At 46.6% G+C, this 9,088-nt stretch overlaps 1 long non-coding RNA gene across 1 annotated transcript; it reads right to left on the bottom strand.

Moving 5' to 3' along the window:
* Window positions 1-2,560: 2,560 nt before the first annotated feature.
* LOC149911902 (uncharacterized) lies at window positions 2,561-7,514 on the bottom strand. Its single transcript, XR_016462754.1, has 3 exons — window positions 6,967-7,514; window positions 5,548-5,632; window positions 2,561-4,167 (listed from the first exon to the last, which is right to left on the bottom strand). It is a non-coding gene; the product is annotated as an uncharacterized LOC149911902 (long non-coding RNA).
* Between the last annotated feature and the right edge of the window lie 1,574 nt (window positions 7,515-9,088).

Raw genomic sequence — 9,088 nt, 5'->3', positions numbered from 1 at the left:
AAAGGGTTACCGTGTTGGAGAAGCGGTAAGAGTGATGGGTACCCATTTTTGGTTTGGTTTAATGGTTGCCCTTCGAGGTTTGGATTGGGGTTTAGGATTCAGGGATACCCTTTTGCATTAGGCACAAGATCTACCTTTTTTGGATGTGGCTAGTGGTTGCCATTTTGTGTTAGTGATAAGTGTTAAGGGTGACACATTTCTGGCATGTATAAGAGTTACCAGATCCACAGAAATTCGTAGCAATATTCATAGGAAAAAAAACGATGGAAAGAAAGAAACTGCAAGGAAGAAATCAACAAAAGTAGAGAAAACATTGGAAAGCAGTAGGAAAAACTGAGGGGAAAAAAAAGCAAACAAAGCCTATGACATCCAAGGGAACAAAATGCCCAACAGAAAATAAATAATAACTAACAAAATGAAAGAAAAACAGGCAGGAGAAAAAAAAAACTAAGAAAAATCAAAGCAAAACTACGAAAGGGAATGGAAAGAAAAGGCAAAGACATACAATGCTGTATCATGGCAAAGCAAAGGATTCAAACAAAAAAAAATAAGCAAACTAATGCAAGAGGAAGTAAACGGAAAAAGAAACAGAAAAGAAAAAGAAAGGGAATAAAAGAGAACTAAGTAAAGCAAGCAGAATGAAAGGCCATGCAAAGGAAAGGTAGGAAGGAAAACCAAGAGCAAAGGAGAGCAAAGCAATGGACAAAAGAATAAAATGAAAAGGAATATTCAGGAAAAAGAGAAAAGAAATGGAAAGAAAGAAACTGCCATGAAAATCCAACCCAAGTGAAGAGAACAGTGGAAAGCAAAGGAAAAAAAACAACAGGTAAGAAAACTAAGCAACAACAAAAGAAAGCAAACCAAAACAGAAAAGTAAAAACTAAATAAAAAGGCAAAGAAAAAAGAAAAAGGGAAGAAAACAGAAAACCTAAAAAAAAAAAAAGAACAAACAACGGTTCAAAAACAACCCAGAATACAAAAAGAGACAAAACAGGCAAAACATGTAAAAGAACAAAAGGACAAAAAATGAAAACACACACACACACACACAATGATATATTTAAAAAAAAACAACAACAACAACAAAAAAAGCACAAAAAGAAAAACACACACAAAAACAAAAAAACCCAAGAAAATAAAAAGCAAAACCAACATAAATTAAAAAAACCCCAATCTAAACACCAAACATACAAAAATTGCAACAAAAACACACAAGCATAAAACAAAAACCACAAATAAACAGAAAAAAATTAAAAAGAAAAGCAAAAATTAATCATAAAAAACAGAAAAGCAAAAAACAAAAGCACAAAAAACACACAAGCACAAAAAACCAAAAAGATGTAAAAACGAAAAAAGAAAAAAGCAAAAAATAAACAAGCATAAAATAGAAACAAAAAAGCAAAAAGGAACGAAACAAAAACCACAAATACAGAAAATAAGAAACCAGAATGAGCACAAATCACAAATCAAAAACCAAAAACAAACAAAAAAAAAAACAGAATACAAATACAACAATGCACACCACAAATACAAAAGTTACAATAAAACACACAATACAAAAATTACCATAGAACACACACACAAAATGAAGAAAAAAAAAAACAAAATGAAAAAACAAACAGGAAAAAAAAGAACTAAGCATAAAAAAAAGAAATGCAAAAAGAAATGGGCAAAAATGACACAGTAAAGAGAAAAAAAGATAAAAAGGAAAAACAATAATAAAAAAGAAAAATCCAACAACAAAAAAAGAAACAAAAATATCCAAAGCAAACCCAAAAAGGGAAAAACAAAAAAAAAGCAAAGACAAAAAAGGGGAAGAAGCAAAGTAGAAAGTAGGAAAAGCAAAGCAAAACAAGAAAACCAAAAAGCCAAGGAAAAGAAAGAACAACAAAACGGAAAGCAAACCAAAGGAAAAAATAAAATAAAAATAAAAATAAAAGTAAAAATAAAAATAAAAATAAAAATGAAATAAACTTTGGAAACCTAAGCAAAGAAGCAGTAAAGAAAATGAAATCAAGTGAACAAACGAGAGCAAACCAATGCGACCCAGCGGAAAAAGAGACAAGAAACAGAAACAAAAAGAACCCACACCAACCAACAGAAGAGCAAAGAAATCTGCTCCTCAATTGGATGGCTCAGCAAAGATGACAAGAGACTGTGGTGCAGCCAGAAGCAAACCATCCGTGCCTGGGAGGAGGAAAGGGTAGCTACTGGGCATGCTGCGACCTCCACCAGAGATGCACTTTCTCAGCTAGCGCCCGTGCAGGAGTCCGCGGCTGCTAATGAGGACAAACCATCTCTCTGGAGGAAGGGAAAGCGCTCGTGGTCATGCCGAGGAGGAGGTAAGGGTAGCTACCGGGCACGGATGTGCCGGCCATCTGATGAAAGCCTCCAGTCCATGTCGAGGCATGAGGCAAGGACACCCAGGAGGCGGGAAGCCAGCTGAGCCATTGAGGAAGCACCAAGCAGAGGAGGAAAGCAGAGGGAGCTGGCTTGAGTTAAACAAGTCAGCAAAGGAAAGATAAAAATGAAGAATCCAGAGGACTAATGTCAGGTAAGTAAAGGCAATGTAAGAGGAAGCAGGCAGGCATGGGGACAAGGAAGGGGAGAAAGAAGGAAAGGAAGAAATCTAAAAAATTTAATCAAGGTTAAAAATATATATATTAAAAAAAAAAAAAAATCAGAGCAAAGGAAAAAAAAGAGAAGGACCAAACAAGAAAGCCAAGGAAAGCAAAGCAAAGAAAGAAAACTAAAAAACAATGAGCAAATTTGGAATGAAAAACAAAAGAGGAAACCAAGGGAATGGAAAAACAAAAAAAAGGAACAGAAAGAAAAAAGTAATCAAAGTGAAAGATAGCACAGAAAAATCTTTTGAAAAGAAGGAAGATGAAAAGGAATTCTCATAGAAAAAGAACAATAATGGGAAGAAAGAAATGCAAAGAAAAAAAAATGACAAAATGAAGAAAACAGTGGAAAGCAAAGAGAAAAACGCAGTAAGGAAAAAGAACGGGAAAAAAAAGCAAAGAAAACCAACAACATCCAAATCAACATAAAAGAAATGTTAAAATGTTTTAGTAAAAATACAAGAGAAAAAAAAGCAAAGCAAAGCAACAACATCCAAAGCAAAACAATACAAAAGAAACAAACAAAACAAATTAAATTTGTTAAAAAACAAAGAAAAATAAAACAATAAAAAAAGAGCAGAAGAAAAGCACAGAAAAAAAAAAGACATGCAAAGAAAAATCAAAACCATAGAATGCAATATCATGGCAAAGTAAAGCATTCAAACAGAGAAAGGGAAAGAAAAAAAAAAACTAACTAAAGCTAAAAAGAGTACATGAAAAAACACTGAGAAAAAAATAAAAAAGCAAAGGAAAGAGAACCAGCAAAGCTGAAAGGAAAACAAAGCAAAGAAAGAAAACTAAAAAGCAGTGCAAAGGAATGCAAAGGTACTCGTGACATTGAGACAGAACTGCAACAGCGCCAAGCACAGAAGGAAAGCACGGGAACAGGCTTGAGTTAAACGAGTCAGAAAAGGAAAAAGGACTCAACAGAACATAAAGTAAATTTAAAAAACTAAAAAAAAAGATAAAACAAAAGCAAAGGGAAGAAGCGGGAACAAGCAGAGTAGAAAGTAAAGCAAAGCAAAGAAAGAAAACTAGAAAGCAATGCAAAGCAATGTGAAGCAGAGGTGAAAAGGAAGAACAAAAGAGCAAACCAAAGCAAAGCAAGGGAAAATAAACGAAGCCTCAATTTTGGCAGCTTGATCTTCCTGACGGTTGTTTTGTTGTCCTTCACTGGCCCGACTGCTGAGCACATGAGCATCGCCATGGCACACCTTTACACCCGTATTCTTTGTTTGGGCAGCAATGTCTTTCCACAGCTCAGCAACCCAAATAGATTTAGCCCTATTTGGGCCGCCAGTTGTTTTCTTCCCACTGCTGGAACCACCCCCATAAGGCGCTTGCCACCATCCATGAGTCGTGTAAAGATGGAGCACTGGCCACCTCTCCCGTTCAGCAGCATCTGAGGCCAGCTGGACAGCCTTTACCTCTGCACATTGCCTTGATTCTCCTTTTCCTTCAGCGGCCTCTGCAGCTCGTCGTGTGGGGCTCCACACAGCAGCTTTCCGTCTGCAACGCTTCCCCACAACAGGACACAATCCATCTGTGAACAGAGCACATTTCTTTACATCCCACATCGTAATCTCAATCTCCAATCCCAATCCCGTATCACTAATCCTATATCCCACATCCCAATCCCACATCTTAATCTCAACCCCGAGCCACATCCCAATCCCGATCCCATATCCCAGTCCCACCTCCCAATCCCACGTCCGTAACCCAGTGCCATTCTTAATCTCAATCCCAATCCCACATCCAAATCCCACATCAAGTGCTGCTTGCTCCTGCAGCTCGGAAAGCAAATGGGATCCTGGGCTCCATCAGAAGAGGGGTGGCCAGCAGGGACAGGGAGGTGATTGTCCCTCTCTACTCTGCACTTGCGAGGCCCCATCTGCAGTACTGTGTGCAGGCCTGGAGCCCCCAGGACAAGAAAGACACAGAGCTGTTGGAGAGGGTCCAGAGGAGAGCCACAAAGATGATCAGGGGGCTGCAAAGACAGGCTGAGGGAGCTGGGCTTGTTCAGCCTGGAGAAAAGAAGGCTGCGAGGTGAGCTCATTGCAGCCTTTCAGTACCTAAAGGGAGCCTACAAACAGGAGGAGTCCACTCTTTGAAAGGGGAGATAACAGCAGGACAAGGGGAAATGGTTTGAAGTTGAGGCAGGGAAGATTTAGGTTGGATGTCCGGGGGAAGTTCTTTCCTATGAGAGTAGTGAGGTGCTGGAACAGCTGCCCAGAGAGCTTGTGGATGCCCCGTGCATCCCTGGAGGTGCTCAAGTTAGATTGGATGGGGCCCTGGGGTTTGACTCTGTGGGGGTGCCCCAACGCTGGGGTGTGACACCATTCGAGTGACAGAGAGGTGTCCCCAGCTTCATGGCGTGACACTGTAGGGGTGTTCTCAACTTCGGGGTGGGACACCATTGGGGTGACACAGATTTGTTCGCAGCTTTTGGGTGTGCCACTGTGGGGATGACATAGGGCTGTCCCCAACTTCACGCTCTGGGAGTGTCCCCAAGTTTGGGGATGTGACACCACGATGCGGTGTCCTCACTTCCCCTGGGAAGTCCTCGAGCTGCTTCTGAATGCCTCCGAGGATGTCCTGGGCACACGTGGAACCCCCTGGACCCTACAGGATCCTTCTGGGACATCTCCAGACCCTTCTGGATGAACCCACGGACCCCATGGATCAACATGAGAACTCCCCAGACGCGCCAAATCCTCTCTGGGACATCCCCAGACCTTCTGGATGACTCCAGGATCACTCAGACCCTCATGAGGACTCTCTGGACCGTACCAGACTCAACTGGGACCATCTTCAGATCAGCCCGGGGACTTCTCAGTGCTCCTGAACACATAGTGGGAGCTCACAGATCCTTCCAGGGGCCCATGGGATCAACCTGGGGACTCCCTGGACACCCAAAACCCACCTGGGACATCTCCAGACTCTTCTGGTTGAGTCCTGAACCGCCTGGATGCACCCAAACCTCTCGAGGACTTCTCCTGCAGATCCTTCTGCATGATTCCAAGGGAGGATAAGGAGGGTTCAGCGGGGGGTGGGAGGGGGAGAAATGAGCTAGTGAGGCTGGGGATGGAGGGAGAGGTGGAAGAGGGAAACTGGAGAGTTGTGTGGAGCTTCTGTGGGGTGGAAAGGGAGTCTGGGGGAAGAGAGTGAGGGGAATGAAAAGAGGAGAACAAGGCTGACCACGTGAGTGGAAAGGGGGTCTGGGGATGGAGGGAGGGGTGGGAGGGGAGAACTGGAGGTTGTGGGGGGGGCCTCTTTGGGACATGAAGGGGGTCCAGTTCGGGGAAATTGGGGGCCAACATAGGGGAAACGGACTCACAGAATCACAGAATCACAGAATCATAGGGGTTGGAAGGGACCTCCAGAGATCATCGAGTCCAACCCCCCTGCCAAAGCAGGATCCCTACACCAGGTCGCACAGGTAGGCATCCAGGCGGGTCTTGAATATCTCCAGAGAAGGAGACTCCACAACCTCCCTGGGCAGCCTGTTCCAGTGCTCCGTCACCCTCACCGTAAAGAAGTTCTTGCGCACATTGGTGCGGAACTTCCTATGCTCCAGCTTCTGGCCATTTCCCCTTGTCCTGTCTCCGCACACTGCTGAAAACAGTCTGGCCTCGCCACTTTGCCCCCCACACCTTAGATATTTATAGACCTGGATCAGGTCCCAGACTCCAGAGGGCAGGGAGGAGGGCATGGGGGTACAGGGGACTGTAGGGGTCAGAAATGGGGTGAGGAGCGGGGGGAGTAAGGGAAGACAGGGGACCCTGCGGGGTAAATTGAGGGGACTGGGGGATGGTAGGAGACTCTATGGATCAGAATGGGGGAATTGGAGCAGGGGAACTTGAGGGGACAGGGAATTCTGGGGGTCAGATAGAACGGACAGGGGGCAGACAAATCTAGGGGAGAAAACGAGAAGACTCATAGGGGGGTGAGATTGGGGACACAAGGGATCAGAGTGGGAGACAGACAGACACGGAACCCTGGGGGTCAGAATGGGGAACAGGGGCAGACAGTGACGGAGGAACTGAGGGGACGGGTGGAAGAGGACTCCAGCGATGAGAATGGGGGAAGTGGAGGCGGGGAACGGGGGGGGAGAGCGTAAGCCCAGGGGTCAGATTGAGGGACTCGGGAGGTTGTGGGCGACCCGCGGCGGGGGAGGTGGGGGGAAGGCAGTGAAACACCGTGGGTGGGGGGGAAGGGCGGGGGGCACAGGGCACCTCCCGCCGCCGAGCAGAGGCCCTGAGCAGCAGAGGACCCACGCGGCCAAGACAGGACGGCCCCAGCCCCGGTGCCCCCGGTGCCCCCGCCGCCCCCGAACACCCACTCGTAGAAGCTGAGGCGGCGCTCGGAGTCCCGGGGCTGCGCCGCGGCGCTGGAGCAGCGCGGGGCCCCGCTCCGCTTCCGCGTGGCCGCGTCCTCGCGTCGCCGCGTGATGACGTCACTCCGCGGGGAGCGGGGACGGCGCGTCGCTCGAGCAACGGCCGCGCCGGGGCGCTGTCGCTATGGAGACGCCGCCGCGCATGCGCTGTCGCCGCGGGGACGGCTTCCCGCGCCGCAAGGAGGGAGGGCGCGCTGTCGCCGTGGCAGCGCGGCCTGCACGCACGGCCTGAAGCCCGAGTGGGGCTCGAGGGGCAGCGGGGGGCGAAGAAGGGTGGGGGGGGAACGGAGAGCCCTCAGGGATCTCCTGGGGAGGTGGGGGAGCGACTGGGGGAGGGCAGAGCTCCGGGGATGGCGGCTGTGAGTGGGGCTGTGGGGTGGGACATCCGCAGGGAGATGCAGCCAAACAGGGGGATGTGGGCAGAGCATGGAGGTGTGGGAAAAGGAAGACGGGCATCTGGACAACAGCGTGAGAGCCAGGCTGATAGGGAGGGAGGGGGGGAGGGAGGAATGGGAAGAAAGGGAGGGAGGGAGGGAGGGAGGGAGGGAGGGGGGGAGGGAGGGAAATGGAAAAACGGGAAAAAAAAGGGAAGAAGGGAAAAAAAGGGGAGAAGGGAAGGGAAGGGAATGTTGTTTCTTCATTTGATATTAAAAAGTAGCAATTGGTTTGAAGAAGTAGAACATAATGCATTTGTATTCTGTAACTTATCCTTAGCAATAGTTGATCTAAGAAGTAAAATACTGTATATGTTAGCGGCATGTTGTAGAAACATAATTACTGAAGTACCTAACAAATTCTTTCTCGCAAAACTGCAGTAGATTTTCAATGTTCTAAACAATGTGGGTATAGTATTCTGAACTAGAAAACCTACTGTAACGTTGTTCATTAGACCGGCAGAAGCGAAATACATCTAACAAACCTACAAGGAGTCAGGGCCTTTACACAAAGCAGAACTGTCCCACTCTGTGGGAATGTTAGGATGCCACAGGCAGGGGGGAGGGGAGGGGAGAGAAGAAGGGAAGAGGGGAAAGCATCCAAAGCTTGGCCTGGGTGGTATTGCAATGTAGAAGGGCTTCAGGTATGTTGTTAGGTGCACAAGAAGGAGTTCATGCAGCAATAAATGATATTGTTGTGTTCATGTAGGTCAGAGTGGTAGAATTGAAGCAGATGGCGATAAGATATGGCACCAGAGTGAAATACTGCACAACATAAGACGATGTGAGCTGAAACCAACGTGACTTCCTGGCTTCCCAAATTGCACTGGTTAAAGAAGTTGTTTGTGGGGATGGTGTGTGTAATCGCTGTATGTATGCATCCTTCCTTGTAGTGTGATTAGGGTTCTCACAAAACTGCAGTACATTTTCAATGTTCTGAACAATGTGGGTGTGGAGAGCGTGATTGAGACCTGGCTGGCTGAGAAAGGTCACACAGACAGTATTTGTCTAGTGAGACGAGAGTCCTTGAGCAATGTAACAGGATGTAAACAAGGCTAACGAGGAGAGAGACCTTGAGCAAACTAACAGGATGTGTAGGAAGGCAGGAGAATGTAGAAATAAGAAAGATGAATGGCATGGTCTAATCACAAAAAGTACAAAGAAGGGCTGGGGCAACAAGTAGCTGAAGAGCCTATCAGGAGCTCGGGCTTTGCAATGTGTATGAGCTTCATTAGCGCCAACATAAATGCACGCAACCTTCTGATTAAAGTTGAGACTTTCTGATCAATTCTGTGGTCGTGTGTTTGTCTCCCACCGAGCTCCGACAATGCTTGTGCATTGGGATGGCATGTAGCTCAGGTAGTACCCCTTCCTCCGGGGTGGACCAAGGATTCCCAAGGGATGCAATGTATGGTTGCCCTGTACCAGGAGAAAACAGCCTGGGAAAATGAAGCCTGAAAATCACTCTCCCTGTTGTTTCCCCGGATATCAGAGATAGATGCCAAAATCCCTCCTGCATTCTCCATGGCCATAGGTAACCGTACAGCTTGTCTCTCAAGGCAGGGTGTGAGGGCTACCAGGCCTATCGGGAATTTCTCACTGTGCAGTGGAACCTTGGATGTTACGAAGGATTT

The sequence above is a fragment of the Phasianus colchicus genome, unplaced genomic scaffold, assembly GCF_987193195.1.
Source record: "Phasianus colchicus unplaced genomic scaffold, bPhaCol1.hap1.1 HAP1_SCAFFOLD_53, whole genome shotgun sequence".
NCBI classification, from domain to species: domain Eukaryota; kingdom Metazoa; phylum Chordata; class Aves; order Galliformes; family Phasianidae; genus Phasianus; species Phasianus colchicus.
Note: the sequence above shows the minus strand (reverse complement) of the source record. Positions and strands in the feature narration are given on the sequence as shown.